The sequence below is a fragment of the Hemiscyllium ocellatum genome, chromosome 23, assembly GCF_020745735.1.
Source record: "Hemiscyllium ocellatum isolate sHemOce1 chromosome 23, sHemOce1.pat.X.cur, whole genome shotgun sequence".
NCBI lineage: Eukaryota > Metazoa > Chordata > Chondrichthyes > Orectolobiformes > Hemiscylliidae > Hemiscyllium > Hemiscyllium ocellatum.
In genome coordinates, this window is record NC_083423.1 from 20,230,303 (window position 1) to 20,248,528 (window position 18,226).

Here is an 18,226-nt window from a genome sequence, read left to right on the forward strand (position 1 = left end):
CCCTCCGTTCCTGAATGCAGGATAACTCAATGTGCCTTACTTGCAGTCACACCCTGCTGTACCCGGCCACTGACTGAATTTGTGGTACTTAATCGACCAGGTGTGACTGCTTCCTGAGATCCAGGGAGGCAAGACCAACCAAACAGCTTCATGCCTGATGTATTTTTAGATGTAAAGAGCTAGATTAGTCAATAATTCACTCATCAGGTATGACTCATTTTGTGTTGAATAGTCTCTGTGATTACTGTCAACATAATGATCACCTTACGATTTGTGCAATTGTCCTCTTTGTTATGATATAGTGACATTTATGCCAGCAGTTCATCCAAGAGGTTATTATTCAAGGCTTTGTAATGGCTTTGGATCAGCAATCGATCCAATGGTGGGGGCTTCACAGCAATTTTCCAATGTACCCTCTGTGCAGACACTTGACCATACAATATGGTCAGAATATGACATCCCACATGAATGCAAACACTCTTATGTGACTAATTCATCCTACCCATATGCTTGAATTCAGGAATGATCCAAAATTGAATAAAATCCAGAATTCAGATGGTTGAATATTTACATCTCAGTTGGAAAGCTGTGGGATAAAATCCACTCCAGGGATTAGGCACATTAACCAGTGTGGACACTTCACTATAGGACTACCTGCACTGTTGGATAAGACGCTTAGCTGAGACCCATGTTCTCTCATATACCATGGCAAGGGAGTTATAACTGCAGTGCCCTGGGCAGCATCCAGCCCTCAACCAACTTTACAAAACCAAATTATCTGGTCATTATCACATTGCTGCTTGAAAGAACTTGCAGTACACAAGTTAGCTGCCGCATTTCCTATTATACTGTGACCACGCCTCAAAAATGCTGAGACATTCGGAAAATGTGAAAAGTGTTATATAAATTCAAATCTCTTTTTCAAATACTTATCTAATTTTAAATATACATCACCAGCCACAGAAAGAAGTAAAAACGAAATGTTGTGAATCTGAAATAAAAAGAGGAACTGCTACAAATATACATGTCAACACACATACAGAGAAAGAGGTTACATTTCAAATGGGGCCCTTTATTCAGAGTACATGTTCTGCAGGATTAGCAATCTAGTGGTTTATTTCAGTAAAAGTTCCCTTTTCTCTCTGTCTGTTTCATCAGATCCTGTGAAGAACACACCACAAGTGGGTAAACTGACAAATTGGACCCAAGTGTCTTTTGTGGTCAGTTATAGAATTACTAGTATGTCATAGACCTCTAATTTCCCTCAATTCTATCCCTTGGACTTTGAGGTGGTTTTGCCTCGACCCTGCCTCGTTATCCAGATCATATCCCTAGCTCAGATATGCCATGGACCCTGAGACTATAGGATATCACAGAGCATCACAAACAGATCTCAAAAGTCAAAATCTGCTCCTACGTCATCCAAACCCTACAATTAGCCTATAACCCACTCTTGTGCTTTTCTTATTCTGCCTATAAATCCATCAAGTCTCTTACAGCCTGTGACTCATTCCTCAATTGCTATCATTCCACATATAAACTTACTCAAACACTTTGATTAGATGCTAAACTTTGTAATACCAAGTGCATCTGTTGTTCTACATATAAACTACTTAAACCTCTTGACTAAATTCCAGCCTCCAATTCACTCATGGGCATTCATTAGTCTACATATAAGTGACTTGATCCCTTCATCAGATTCCACCCAGTGACTCAGTGCTGTTCATGTAGTTGCAGAAATGTGCACACCTGCCATAACAGGAAAGTCCTCTGTATTATTGTGGGTGGAGTGGGGTGCCTGAAATATGAAATCAGGCATGTGTGGAAATCCCCCTCTTATAGCACTCTGCACTTGGAGCTATGTAGGAATTTTTTGATGCACTGAGTGCATTATTATGTGAAATATGTGCTGACTGTGATGTGGTGTGTCAGGATTCCTGGGGTGGTTATAAAACTGTCCACACAGCTTCTCTGACCTCAAATTTTACATGCTTCTCTTGTGCTGTACTAACATTTCTATCTACCAAAACAGTCGTTCTGTCCCATGTCCAAGTGAAACTAACCATCATGGAACCAAGTCGTGGTTAGCTTTGTGTCATCTTTCTTAATTAAAAGACAAAGATGTCTAAATTTGTTGTATGTATACCCATTACTTCTAGAAAAAATGTGAGGTAAGCTGAAGTAAAACACAAACAGTATCAACAAGCATCAGTGAAAAGAGAGTCTGAAGGTACAGTTTAAACTCTCAGGAATAATCTTGTCAGATATAATGGGCAGGGATCCGTGGCAAAAGCATGTGCTTCAATGAAAAGATATCTATAGCAGAAAAATTTGAGGTACGTACATTACAACTTTCCACCACAGGCGACTTTATTAGCTTGAAGAGCAAACTGTACAGATTTAGGAAAGATGTTTTAATGGTACATTTAAAATAACCCAACAGATTGAAGCCCATGTGTGAGTGGAACTGTGAATATGTTAGCGGAGTGCCAGGAACTGTTGAATGGGTGGTTTTTGGGCTGATTAAAAAGATACTCAGTGGGCTTTTCCAGGAGTTGATGTATATTAGTTACCCAGACAAATGTTTTCAATATTTCCAATCTAGGAATGTGAACATCACTGATAAGGCCATCATTTACTCACTATCCCCAATTGCCCTCAAGGAGGTTAGCCAGGTTCTTGAAATACTACAGTACATGGGGTGGAGGTACTCTCACTGTGCTGTTAGAAAGGGAGTTACAGATTTTCGACCCTGTTGGGCACAATTTCAAAATTTTAGATGCAAAACTTGGAATTTTCAAGAACTATGAGGTTATAATGATGCACTTCAAGAGGGTATTAACAAGCTGATGCAACGGGATGACAAATAACAGATTAAACTTCAATGCAAAAATGTATGATATAATACATATTAATAGGAAGGATGAGAACAGGCAACATAAAATCAAGATACAATTTTGAATGGGATACAGGAACCTGGGAGTATGTTGCACAAATAATTGAATGTTGCAAGGCAGGTTGAGAAAGTGTTTTAAAAGACATATGGGATCCTGGACTATATACATGGACAAATGAACAGCTCCAAGTCGTGGTCCACATACATACTAACGACATAGTAGGAAAAGGGATGGGGATTGAAGGCAGAAATTCAGGGAACCATGGTGGAAGCTTAGTGCTAGAACAGAGTTGTTATCTCTGATGTGTTGCCTGTGCCACGTGCTAGCGAGGTGAGGAACAGGGAGAGATAGGAGTTGAACACGTGGCTGCAGGGATGGTGCAGGAGGGAGAGTTTTGGATACCTGGATAATTGGGGCTCATTCTGGGGTAGGTGGGACCTCTACAAACAGGACGGTCTACACCTGAACCAGAGGGGTACCAATATCCTGGGGAGGTCGGGGTGGGGGAAATGTGCTAATGCTCTTTGGGACGGTTTAAACTAATTCAGCAGGGGGATGGTAGCCTGAATTGTAGTTCCAGTGTCCAGGAGGTTGAGAGTAGTGAGGTCAGAAATAAAGTTTCAAGATCACAAGAGTTCACCGGCAAGCAGGAAGGTGGTTTGAAGTGTATTTCAATGGCAGGAGCATCTGGAATAAGGTGGGTGGACTTGCAGCATGGGTTGGTACCTGGGACTTCGATGTTGTGGCCATTTCAGAGACATGGATAGAGCAGGGACAGGAATGGTTGTTGCAGGTTCCGGGGTTTAGATGTTTCAGTAAGAACAGGGAAGGTAGTAAAAGAGGGGAAGGCGTTGTTAGTTAAGGACAGTATTACGATGGCAGAAAGGATGTTTGAGGACTCATCAACTGAGGCAGTATGGGCTGAGGTTAGAAACAGGAAAGAAGTCACTCTGTTGGGAGTTTTCCATACGTCTCCGAATAGTTCCAGAGATGTAAAGGATAGCAAAGACAATTCCAGATAGGATTGAGTGTAACAGGGTAGTTGTTATGGGGGACTTTAATTTTCCAAATATTAACTGGAAATACTATAGGTTGAGTACTTTTGACAGGTCAGCTTTCGTCCAAATGTGTGCAGGATGGTTTCCTGACACGGTATGTAGACAATCCTACAAAGGATGTGGTACTGGGTAATGAACCTGGCCAGGTGCTAGATTTGGAGATAGGTGAGCACTTTGGTGAAAGTGATCACAATTCAGTTATGTTTACTTCAGCGATGGAAATGGATAGGTATATAATGCAGGGCAAGAGTTATTGCTGGGGGAAAGGCAATTATGATACGATTAGGCAAGATTTAAGATGCATCGTTTGGGGAAGGAAATGCAGGGGATGGGCAGAATCGAAATGTGGAGCTTATTCAAGGAACAGCTACTGCACGTTCTTGATAAGTATGTATCTGTCAGCCAGGGAGGAAGCGGTCGAGCAAAGGAGCCATGGTTTACAAAAGAAATTGAATCTCTTGTCAAGAGGAAGAAGGCAGCTTATGTTAAGATGAGATGTGAAGGCTCAGTTAGGGTACTTGAGGGTTACAGGTTAGCCAGAAAAAACCTAAAGAGAGAGCAAAGAAGAGCCAGGAGGGGACATGAGAAGTTGTTGGCAGATCGGATCAAGGAAAACGCTAACAAACTAACTGAAGAAAATGGTGTTCAATAACACTTCAGTAGAAGACAACTGGAAGATCTATAAAGGATAAGGCTGAGCATGCTGGATAAAATGTGTATTCCCATGGCCAATAAGCTCCTAAGGTTCATTATGCAAGCAAATTAAAAATGAGAAAGGGAAAAACACCATGTTCAGATCCTGAAATGATCCTGGATAAGGGATACACATATAAATACAAGAATGACCATGGAAATTAGATGATCGGAGAGACTCGGGAAAAACTCTTAACATCACTGTAAAACTCCCTTGTAGAAGCACAACAGTAAGAGGGCGTCCAGGGAACTGATGGAAGACACAAAAGGTGAGAGTAAACTTGAAACTGAGAAGGAGCACAAGACACCAAAAATGCTGAAAAATATATTTTCTTGTCTAGACTGGAGGGCAGTAATGAGCAACACGCCTTCTCCAAACAAAGATTCCCAAGTAAAAAGTCAATGATTTTGTTGCAACAGAGATGGAAGTCTTAGACAGGCTCAATATAAATGACTCTCCAGGGAGAGTCACTTATCCTGGAACACTGGGAGAAAAGTGACATGTGGGAGAGTGCAGGCAATTAGTGAAACACTGTCAATCTTTATGAGGGAGCTCTTGGAGACTTGGAAGGGTCATTTGAGACCTCAGAGGGTGGTTCCCCTGGGCATTTGTGAATTACCTAGGCATGTTCAGAGTTATAAGCCATGGGTAACCACATGACCAGCAAATTTTCAATGGTAATAATGGAAAAGCTGGAAGTCAAAGGAGGGATCCTTAAGAAAATGACTTGTTTTCTTAATACGTCAATGAGAAATCACTGTTATTCCTGATGAAGGGCTTGTGCCCAAAACATTGATGCTCCCGCTCCTTGCATACTGCCTGACTGGCTGTGCTTTTCCAGCACCACCCTCTTGACCCTGATCTCCAGCATCTGCAGTCCTCACTTTCTCCCAGAGGTCACTGTTACCCCAGCCAAGCTTTTTTAGTACAGCTACAGTATTGGCATCTACCTGTCTATGTGGAAGATGGTCCAGGTGTGTCCTCTACACAAAAGCAGGACTAATCCAACCCAATCAATTACAGCCTCAGTTTACTCTGCAACAGTATACAGACAGTTTGAAAGTGTCATAAACAGTGCTATCAAATAGCACTTGCCTAGCTGTAACTGCTCACTGGTCTTGGTTTGGTTTCCACTAGGTCCACAAATTTCTTGACCTCAGTAAAGCCTTGGTTCATACAAGGAAAAAAAGAGCTGAACTCCAGAGATGAGGTGTGAGTGACTTCCATTGACATTTGATCAGTGTGTGGCACGAAGGATCCCGAGCAAAAAACTGGAGTCAACGGAAATCGGGAGAAACCTCTTCACCGGTTTAAATCATAGTAGCACAAAGGAAGATGGTTATGATTTGTGGAGGTCAATCATTTCGGCTCCAGAGTATCTCTGCAGGCATTCCTCAGGGTAGTGTCCTAGACCCATCCAACTTTATCAGCTATCTCTGTTCTACTATAATGTCAGAAGTGGGGATGTTCACTAATGATTGTACAATGTTCAGTACCATTTGCCACTCCTCAGATACAGAAGCAGTCCACGTCAAAATGCAGTACGACCAGTACAATATAAAGGTTTAGGGTGACAAGTGGCAAGTAACATTTATGCCGTACAAGTGCCAGGCAATGACCATCTCCAACAACAGAGGATCTACCCATCAGCCTTTGATACTCAATGACATTGCCATTACTGAATCCCCTTTTATCGACATCCTAGAGCTACTATTGATCCGAAACTATACTGGACTAACTATATAGAGTTGAAAGAGAGTGCTACATTAGCAGGTTAGGAATCCTGTTTACCTCATGACTGTCCACCAACTACAAGACACATGTCAGGAATGTGTTGGAATACTCTCCACTTGCCTAAATGAGTCAGCTCTAACAACACTTGGGATGCTTGACATCATTCAGAATGAAGTTGCCATATGATTGGGACCACATCCACAAACACTCACTCTCTCCATCACGGATGCTTAGTAACAGCATTGTGAGCCATCTATAAGAAGCACTGCAGAAATTTACCAAGGCTTATTCCACAATCACCATCATCTAGAAGGACAAAGACAGCAGCTGGATGGGAATACCACCACCTGCAAGTTCCTCTCTAAACCATTCATCATACTGACTTGGAAATATATCACCATTGCCTTGGAGTCACTGGGTCATAATCCTGGAACACCCTCCCCAACAAAATTGCAGGTCTATCTGCTCCAAATGGACGACAGCAGTTCAAGAAGGCAGCTCACTACCACTTTCTTGAGGGCAACCAGCAATGGACAATAAGTCAGTCAAATGTTACCTTAATGTTAATGGTATTCACTTTCACCCTGCCTCTAGAATTCAACTCTTTCATCTGTATTTGAAGTGAAGCTGCCATTAGGTCAGGAGCTGAGTGTCCCTGGCAGGACCCAAACTCAACGTCAATGAGCAGGTTATTACTTATTCTGACTGAAGACTGTCACAAATGCTTCAGCCTTCTCGTTTGCACTGATGTGCTGGCTTTCCTATCATTGATAAAAGGGATATTTGCGGATATGTCAGGACTACGGGACTTACATCTGGTTATCAAAATCTGTCAGACAGGATTTGAAATCTGGTTCTCCAGAACATTATCTGGATCTCCGGCTTACTAGTCCATTGACAATACCACCATACCATTGACTCTATAGGAGAAGAAGAATATTAAGTAAGATGATTATACAATGTATGTATCATCACCTTAAAAGAGTTCCTTAAGCCCTAATAGGTACTATCAGTGATTCCTATGCAGTACTAATTTATTGGAGAGATTTACACATGCGCACACACACACAAATGGTGGATGCATTCACAACAACAGGTTACCCCCCCAAGCTTCTCTTTTCAAAGAACCACACCATGTTCAGTCTTTTCTGATGGGTATATCCTCTTAATTCTGGTATGACCCTGGGGGTTTTTGGCACTTTTTCTCAATGTCTGTATCCCCCTTTTTTGGACAGGATTATATAAGGGCCAATAGTGTAGTGTTAACATTACTGGCCTAGTAATCCATAGGCCCAAAACAAAACTAATGATACTTGAGCTTGACTCTCCACTATGGGAGTTGGATAAATTTAAATTCATTTAATCTGGAGTAAAATCCTAGTATTATTAATAATAATGACAAAGCTACCAAACTGCAGTTAAAAACCCTTCTAGCTCACTAATCCTCTTCAGGGAAGGAAATTTGCTGCCTTATCTGACTGACTTTTAACTACCTTCTGATACATAATTCAGTAATATGTGTCTTGTCACCATTATTTACCGTAAATAAGGATGGGATAATAAAGTTGGCTTTGCCATTGATGTTCACATCCCAAAACAAATATTTTTTAAAAAAGAATGTATATGTATCTCTGGTTGTAGGCAATGGCTGTTATGCAAGCTGGCTACACGTTCTCTAAAGTTCCTTGTTGCCCTAGCTCTGAATTCACATCTTCCTCTGGTTTCTCTCCAACCGCAGTAAGCTTCACAGATGTATCAGATTGTCAGAAAACTTTGGATAGAATCCTGCATACACATCTAGCATGCAACTTTAAAGCAAATAGAATTTGGGATAATATACTAGCATAGATTATTTAGCAGACAGGAAACAGAGTTGAAAAGTATTTTTTTCAGAGTGGAACGCAGTGACTAGCGAGGATCATAGGGATCAGATTTGGACCCAGCTATTCACATATATCAATTACTTGGATGAGGGATTAATGTGTAGTTTTTCCAAGTGTGCTGCCCATTATGAGGAGGAAATAAACAAACTTCAAGGCAATTTAAGCAAGTTGAGTGAGTAGATGAATATATGGCAGACACAGTATAACATGGACAAAATGCGAAGTTATCTACTTTGGAAGGAAAAATAGAATGGTAGCATATCATTTAAACATTGATTGATTGTGAAATGTTGATGTGTAAAGGGATCTGGGTTCCCTAGTTTCGCAGTTACCGAAAGTAAGCATGCAGGTGCAGCCATGGCCTAGATAATGCCATATTGTTCTTTATTGCAAGGGTATTTCAGCAGAGGAGGGAGGATGTCTTGCTGCCCCTGTACATGGGCTTGGTGAGACCACACCTGGAGTACTGTGCATTGATTTGGTCTCCTTGCCTAAGAAAAAATATATTTGGCATAGAAAGAGATCAGTGAATGTTCACTAGTCTGATTTTTGGGTAGCAGATTTGTCTATGAGGAGATATTGTTGACTAAGACTGCATTCACTTGAGTTTAGAAAAATGAGAGGGAACATCAATGAAATGCATTAAATTCTGGTGGGGTTGGACATACCGAATACAGGAACAATATTACGCCTGGCTGGAGGGTCTAGAACAAGAAGTCACAGTCTCAGAATACCAGGAATACCATTAGGAACTGCGATGATAGGAAATGTCTTCATTCAGAGAGTGGTGAAGCTGTGGAAATCTCTACCATGTAAGCCATGGTGGAGGCCACTTATGAAAAAGAGAGATAGATTTCTAGACATAATGGGTATAGGGAGAGAGTAGGTATCTGGTATTGAGTTAAAGGATCAGTCATAATCATATTTCATGGTGGAGCAACCTGGTCAGGCTAAATCATCTACCCATGCTCCTATTTTCTGATTCTATGTTTCTATGCACCTTCTTAGCTCATTTTGCCCATAACATCCACCTACTGCTTCCTTAATCCTATTTCCACTCAGATGCAGACCACACAATTTCTTCTGTACAATATTGTGAATAGTTCTTTCCCTTCACTTCCTTGTCCATTAAATCTGCCGCTGTCAACATGATCCTTAAAAATCCATCACTAGACCACTCTATCCCTGCAAACCACCATCCCATCTACAACACTCTTTTTCTTATCAAATTCCTTGAATGTGTCGTTATCTTCAAAATCTATTCCAAGCTTTCTTGGAATTTCAAATTGGAATACTTCAATCCAGATTCCACCACTGCCAAGCTACTGAAATGGCTATTTTCCAAAATCATAAGTGACTATGACAAAAGATAAAATTTCCTGTGTCATGCTTCTTGAGCTTGTCTGCAGCCTTTAACGTGATTGCACTATCCTGCTCCATCTCAGGTCAACCCTGAGCTCGCCTGGTCCCAAGCTTAAATTAGACACTTTAAAAACTACCTTTTCTGGCTAAGATTTTGCTTAACTGACCAAGTATCTCATTTTATTTTATAAAACCTTGTGAAGTGTCTTGGCATTTTATTACATGAAATATATTAGACAAATAGAAGTAATTCTTATTGAATAAAAGATGTTACAGCAATAATGATTTACTTAGAAAATTTGGAAACATAGGAACAAAGAAATGATTGTGCTCAGCTCTACTATTCAATTACATCTCAGTTGACTGAGACCTTAATTCTTGCTTTGATACTGTAATGCTTAATATTCTTGGCTATCACATGCTGGGGGTGATACTGCAGTTCATCTAACCATGATTGCTTGCCACCCATCACGCAGCACGGTGGCACAGTGGCGGGCGGCACAGTGGTTAGCACTGCTGTCTCACAGCACCAGAGACTCGGGTTTAATTCCTGACTCAGGTGACTGACTGTGTGGAGTTTGCACATTCTCCACGTGTCTGCGTGGGTTTCCTCCGGGTGCTCCGGTTTCTTCCCACAGTCCAAAGATGTGTGGGTCAGGTGAATTGGCCATGCTAAATTGCCCGTAGTGTTAGGTAAGGGGTAAATGTAGGGGAATGGGTGGGTTTCGCTTCGGCGGGTCGCTGTGGACTTGTTGGGCTGAAGGGCCTGTTTCCACACTGTAAGTAATCTAATCTAATCTAATCTAATCTAAACAACCTTTCCTTTTTGCCCTATTGAATGTGCATTTGTGCCAGATGGGAACTCCAGGTTGCATTTCATGTCTCAGGTGCCCTTGTGCAGGAAGTGTTGTAAAGCCAGAGGAGATCCAACTCCAGGCTTTGTGGTTCGACAGCAGCTGTCAGCACTTGGCTGATATTTTACCTGGCTGTTTACGTGTGCAGGTAGAAAGGGAAAGGGTGACCTCAAAATAGACAAGGGGATCCAGACAGTTAATAATGAAGCCCCAAGTACATCCTGCTCCCTTGTCAAGAGATGTACAGCATGGAAACAGACCCTTCGGTCCAACCCGTCCATGCCGACCAGATATCTCAACCTAATCTAGTCCCACCTGCCAGCACCTGGCCCATATCCCTCCTAAACCCTTCCTATTCATATACCCATCCAAATGCCTCTTAAATGTTGCAATTGTACCAGCCTCCACCACTTCCTCTGGCAGCTCATTCCATACACGTACCATCCTTTGTATGAAACAGTTGCCCTGTAGGTCTCTTTTATATCCTTCCCCTCTCACCCTAAACCTATGCCCTCTAGTTCTGGACTCCCCAACACCAGGAAAAAGTCTTTGTCTATTTACCCCATCCATGCCCCTCATTATTTTGTAAACCTCTATAAGGTCACCCCTCAGCCTCCGACTCTCCAGGGAAAACAGCCCCAGCTTTTTCAGCCTCTCCCTAAACCTCAAATCCTCCAATCCTGGCAACATCCTTGTAAATCTTTTCTGAACCCTTTCAAGTTTCACAATATCTTTCCGATAGGAAGGAGACAGAATTGCATGCAATATTCCAACAATGGTCTAACCAATGTCCTGTACAGCCGCAACATGACCTCTCAATTCCTGTACTCAATACTCTGACCAATAAAGGAAAGCATACCAAACACCTTCTTCACTATCCTGTGACTCCACTTTGAAGGAGCCCTGAGCTTGCACTCCAAGGTCTCTTTGTTCAGCAACACGCCCTAGGACTTTACATTAAGTGTATACGTCCTACTAAGATTTGCTTTCCCAAAGTGCAGCACCTTGCATTTATCTGAATTAAACTCCATCACCTCTTCTCAGCCCATTGACCCACTTGGTCAAGATCCTGTTGTAATCGGAGGTAAGCCCCTTCGCTGTTCACTACACCTCCAATTTTGGTGTCATCTGCAAACTTACTAACTGTACCTCTTAAGCTCGCATCCAAATCATTTATGTAAACAACAAAAAGTAGAGGTCCCAGCACTGATCCTTGTGGCACTCCACTGGTCACAGGCCTCCAGTGTGAAAAACAACCCTCCACCACACCCCTCTGTCTTTTACCTCTGAGCCTGTTCTGTATCCAAATGGCTAGTTCTCTCTGTATTCCATGAGATCTAACCTTGCTATTCAATCTCCCATGGGGAAAACTTGTTGAACGCCTTATTGAAGTCCATATAGATCACATCTACCACTCTGCCCTCATCAATCTTCTTTGTTACTTCTTAAAAAAAAACTCAATCAAATTTGACAGACATGATTTCCCACGCACAAAGTCATGTTGACTATCTCTAATCAGTCCTTGCCTTTCCAAATACATGTACATCCTGTCACTCAGGATGCCCTCCAACAACTTGCCCATCACTGACGTCAGGCTCACTGGTCTATAGTTCTTCTGGAGAATACTGTACAACCAGAGGCAAATCCATAGCACTACAGATAATTTTGATATGAGGCGGTGAGAGAGGTGGGCCAGAAAAACATCAAGTTCAATTGTTAGGGGACGGAGAGATATTTTTGTGACCACAGATGTGATTCCAGGATGGCATGTTGCCTTCTTGGTCCCAGGGTAAAGGATCTCATTGTGTGACTGCAGTATATGGGGGAGGGCAACAGCAAAAGATCATGGTCAAAATTACGATCAATGACACAAATAGAAAGACGGATACATTCCTCCAGGAAGATTTTAGGCAGTAAAGAAATAAATGAAAAAAATAGAACTTCAAAAGGTAATAATCTGAACTGCTCTTGAATATGGCAGAATAGACACATTTTGTTGAGAATTTTCATCTTGCACTCATTGGTGCATTCACTAGAGTAGCAATGTAAAAGGGAACAACATTTTATATAGTATGAGAACAGTGTTGATTGGTTGGCAAATGGAATCTGATTTAATGAGATGTTACCATGGAAAATGCATCAGTTAGATGAAGACTGGCAATAAATTGCCAAGCTTTGTTTAAATTTAAACTAGGTAGGATGACTCTGATTGGTCATGGCATTGCCCTAAGAAATTAATCAGACGGCCTACTTTGTTGTGTGAATGGGCACAATGTGTGTACATGTTCTTTTTGTTTGCAAAGAATCGGGCCTGTGTATAAATATAGTAGTTGCCAGTGTGTACAAGTGTGTCACTCTGCAGGCCCAAATGACAATCTTCAATTCGTTGTCAGAGTAATTTTCAGTGTTCACACAGTAATTTAACAAATATTGTCCAATCGTGGAATCACAACGGTATTCTTACAATGTCCTGATAAGAAGAAACTTCAGCAAAATGTATTTTTTCATCAATTTTCAAGTTCTGAACTGCCAAATAACAATTTGACCACACTAGATGGCACATACTGGGGAACACAGTAATCAAATGATAAAGTGAATGAATGCGGAGCTGGAAGAGTAGTGCAGGAGGGGGGCTTTAGACTCTTGAGGTTTTGGGACTGATTCTGGGCAAAAGGAGGACTTATTCAAGTTGGTTGGGTTACATATAAACAGGACCTGAACCAATGTCATTGTGGGGAGGTCTGCTGGAGCTGGTGGGAAGGTTTAAACTGGCTTAGCAGGGAAATTGGCAGCTGAGCATAGATCCAGAAGGGAAAGGGGCAAAACTGAAAATGAAAAACAATAGTTTAGTAAAATGAGCATAAAATTTACTGGAAATGAATCCTAGAGAATTGTCTAAAGAGTTTAGCAGTCCTTAAAAGGTATATATTTCAATGCAAAGAATCTAGTACGTGAGCTCAAAGCAGAGATAGACACTCGCAAGCTTGATATCATAACTATTACTGAAATTTGACCTACTGAAGCACAGGAATAGCAGCTCAATTTTTGTGATTATTGTTCATTGGATAAACGAAAGGAGAGATTGAAAAAAAAGGGTCACAATATTGGCTAATGATATACATACAACTGCTAGGAAGATTGATAAGCAGGAAAGACCATTAAATGAGGATGTATAGGTTAAACTGACAAATAGCTAGAACTGTATTATAAACTCAAATAGATGGATGTAGAATAATTAATATGTAGATAAATTTCTGAGAACTGGAAAAAACAGTAGGGCAGGAATACTTGGAGTTTTTAAAATTTTTTTTATTCACTTGTGGGACATGAACATCACTAACTGAACCAAATTTATTGCCTATCCCAAGTTGCCCATACAAAGGTGATTGTGTGCTGCCTTCTTGAACAGCTGAAGACCACGTGTTGTAGGTAGGCCTATAATGCCAGTAGTGAGTATCCTAATAATAAGTGGGATAGAATCAGTGTAAAAGTTATAGTGAAGAGTCATTGGTTATATTAGAAAGTACTAGGCTACGCTCTTGAAGTTTTGTAACTATAAGGTAGTGGACAAAGAGCTGGAAAGTGAGATTAGGCACAATAGGTGCTTTTCAACCAAAAGACATGATGGGCTGAATAGTTTCCTTCAGTTTCATAAAGTTTAGAATTCTTGTTTAAAATGTTACATTTCTAGCATTTTGTGAATTTTGACAAACATACGTAGATTTGAAATGTTGCTTCTGTTTCTTTTTTCACACAGGCTATTTGATTAGGTGAGCATTTCTAACATTTCCTGTTTTTAGTTTTAGATTTCCAGAACTGTACACAGTTGCACACAGTACTCCAGGTGTGGCCCCACGAGCACCCTATACAGCTGCAGCGTAATCGCCCTGTTTTTAAATTCCAACCTTCTCGCAATGAAGGACAATATTACATTTGCCTTCTAAATTACCTACTGCACCTGCAAACCAACCTTTTACGATTCATGCACAAGGATACCCAGGCCCCTCTGCAAAGCAGCATGCTGCAATTATTCACCATTTAAGTAATAGTCCATTTTGCTGTTATTCCTACCAAAATGGATGGCCTGACATTCACTAACATTGTACTCCATCTGCCAGACCTCACTCACTCACTTAACCTATCTATATCCCTCCGCATACTTTTAGCTGCCCTCTGCATATTTTAGTGTCATCCGCAAACTTTGACACACTACATTTGGTCCCCTCAGTCTGGATTCCAGACAAAAAAAAAGTTTGGAAAGTTAGAATCCAGAATTGTACTATTATCAAGTAATCACATAAATCATTACACCTCACAGAAATGACAATGTACAATACTGAACCACTGATGCTGTGAAGTCAGAATGACATATTCCTTCACACTCTGCCATATGGTGCTTCCTACAAATGATCAGTCTTTATGACAGCTGGTAGGTAAGTCCCCCACAGGCAACACTAAATCTACATTAGTATTCACCTCCACATATTTCAGGGAATAGTAGTGGATAGTATGTAGAAATCCCAGCTGAACGGGGTGGGGGTGGCGTGAGATGGGGCAGAATCACAGAATTGTTCTACAGTTTGCTTTGGTGCCACTAACCCATATTTGCGGAAGTCAATTATAGTTCTTCTATATTTCAACACAAACTGATATTGAGTCCATGATCTTCTGGTCTGTATTCCCTAATTGGCACCATAATTGTTGAATAGGCAGCAAAGACTAATCCAGTTTATAAATTATCCAATTATGTCAGGCTAAGGAAGAGGTGTAGTAAAAGTTCTAGTAATTAAATCATTCAACATGATTTAAGGAACTGGCTTGATGGACTAGATAGTCTTTTCTTTCTATATTTCCATGTCCCTACATCTATATTCCATACCCCTGTAAACAGAAGACATGGCATGGAAAGACACTGCATTAAAGAAGGATTACAAGATTTGGAAAACAGTTGTTTCTTAATTTTTGCAGGCAGGGACCCTCTTGTTTTCCTGCGTTGGAGGGTATGGTTTTCAAAGGTGTAGCACCATCTACCACCTTTTCATGTTCAAGCATTGCTTGGTATCCTTGAGTGTTCATCACAACTTCTACTCTCTCCCTTCCCGTATACATTTATTTTTTATTCTTACACAGTCATTCAACTTTTTTTAATCTTCCTTCCCAATTCCTTACCCCATATATGAAACTTTTTGTTTTTCCTGTGCTTTTCTCTCTATCTCTCAAACTCAACAAGCTTAGTCCTTCTCACTCCCTGCAAATAAAAAAGGTCATTAAAAAAAAAACTTAATTTTACTTCAATCGTATCTTGCCTTAGTCCATTTTCTCTTATATACTTATTAACCTCTGATGATTTGATATCTAATGCAGATTGGCTTCGGTGTTTGTCCTTTTTGGGATGGCTGTTATATCTCCAAATCTAGAGACAATATTACCACAAACAGACCAGTCAAGCATATTGGATTCAAAGTGTTAATTCTGTTTCTCTCTCTGCAGGTATAACCAGACCTGCTGAGTTTTCCTAGCACTTTTTTTTCTGTAAGGCCTAACACAGTCAACTACAAATTCAGTGTCTCATGGTATCTAGTATTTGGACTTCCCTCCAGACATATTTTTAAAAACAATTGGATTAAATAATCCCCAGTAAGTCCCAGTCAATTGAACTGGAGTCAAACAACCCCCAAACCGACCCGAAACTGGGAATTTTGTCTTTGGTGGACTTGATAACATATGAGTAGATCTAGATGTCATCTATCAACCCCTCAGAAAACAAACAGGAAATGACATCACCACAAACCCCAGGAACCCCATCCAGGAGAAAGATATCAATAGAAAGCAGGAGATAACAGCTTTGCTTCACTTGGAAGTCGCCACTGATTATGTTACCTAGCCAGGTAATGAAACGTCTGGATATCAAACCTACAGCTCAGCGAGCAAACCTACACCCTAAACCTCAACCTGAGCTATAAACCTTGCAATGACAACATATTCAAAACATGTTAAAAGCCTCCAAGAAAGTGACAATTCCTAACATTTACTATTGTGTAAAATTTGACAAAGGGTCGGCTAGACTCGAAACATCAGCTCTTTTCTCTCCTTACAGATGCTGCCAGATCTGCTGAGATTTTTCAGCATTTTCTCTTTTGGTTTACTGTCGTGTGCTACGTGACAGGTAAAACCATTATAACATAATGATGCAACTGGAAGATTCATGTTAATAAAAAGTGAAACAAACACGGAAACAATTGATTTCAAGTGCAATACAAACAACAAATAAAATCTGGAGCCAAGGTCCTAATTTTCTTTAAAATTTGAGATTTATGTTCTCTTACCAGGAATACTGATTAAAGACCGGAAGCAGGTCACAAGGACATACTTGATCGATTCCTACGCCACTTCCAACATCAGGTTTTCTGAGGGACCAGGAATTTCTTCCTTTTCACCTGGATTTTGACCCGTGATTTTGTTTTTATATTGCAAAGACGATCCACCTCTCTCACAGTTATTCGGATCTCGACTACCACTGACAGTCAGACCGAAAGTACATTTTAATTCCTTCTTCAGCTCCCAGATAGAGGATGTGAGAAATGCAATGTCACTTCCTGAATTTCAAACTGAGCTATAATAATTTAACTGTAAAATGACGCCGAACTTACAGCTGTTCCTTGCACTGTCCCCACCCTTCCGGGTTCCTGAGCCAGACACCTCTTTGCTCAGAGGTAGAGTACTTAAAGGGAGATGAAACCGATCTTCAACCCCAAAGACATTTTGCAAACTGAGAGGGTATGTTTAGTAATGGAAGGGTTACAGAGAGTGATTTCGGTAGTGCTCAAATATAAAATCACCACCCCGCCCATAACACCACAACTCTTTATTTGTTTGAAATGTTGTTTATGTACAGAAATCCCAAATGCATTCGTTTATAGTGAAGGTTACACAGATCATACTTTGGATTTTAGAATGTGTGTGTGTCTCGTCTAAAGATAAAAGTTTTTGAGAGGAATTGAGGGTGACAGTCTGAAAGCAGCATTCACACATAAGCGGTCAATCATTTAAGACTGCGATGAGGGGAAATTTCTCAGGAGGGTTATAAATCTTGGGAATTTTCTAACCCGCAAGGTGGTGGATGCTTTTCACAGCTAGTAGATCAATGCAGACAGAAAAATCCCAGCTGTGCGATAATAACCATTTAATGTGGTTTTATGATGTGGGTTTTGGGCTAAATATTGTCAAAATCATTAAGACCTCTCTCTTCAAAATTCTGCTTCTGAATCTTATGGTAGGCAGTTTAATATCTAATTTAAAAGACAGCATGATTATAAAGTATCACAATGAACTACCAGCCTTAATTCTTGTGTTGGTATCCTATTGTGGGACTTGAACCCAGAACCTTTAGATTCATCAATGGATGGTTGGATACTAATAAACTAAAGGGATGTTACTACAGAACGAGAAAATGGAAGTGTTGTAGGACTCCAGTATTGATCTTACTAAATGGCTGCAAAATGGCTGTTCCTATTACTTATATTCTTAAACAATATTGATAATACTGACCAATCAGCCTATAACTTTTCTGATGCAGATTAAGGGAGCGATGTTGACCAGGACTACTGCTTGAACGATCCTGACCACTTGGGTGGTGATGGAGGGTTGCTTTTCAGTCTGGAGGCCTGTGACCAGTGGTGTGTCACAAGGATCGGTGCTGGGTCTACTGCATTTTGTCATTTATAGAAATTCTTTGGATGTGAAC

At 40.7% G+C, this 18,226-nt stretch overlaps 1 protein-coding gene across 1 annotated transcript in view; it reads right to left on the reverse strand.

Moving 5' to 3' along the window:
- LOC132826687 (interferon regulatory factor 6-like) overlaps positions 1 to 17,121 on the reverse strand; it is a 45,085-nt gene extending 27,964 nt beyond the window's left edge. Inside the window, exon 1 of the mRNA XM_060842756.1 lies at positions 16,809 to 17,121. The gene's annotated coding sequence lies outside the window, so the exon portion shown is untranslated. The remainder of the gene's footprint in view (positions 1 to 16,808) is intronic.
- Positions 17,122 to 18,226: the final 1,105 nt, after the last annotated feature.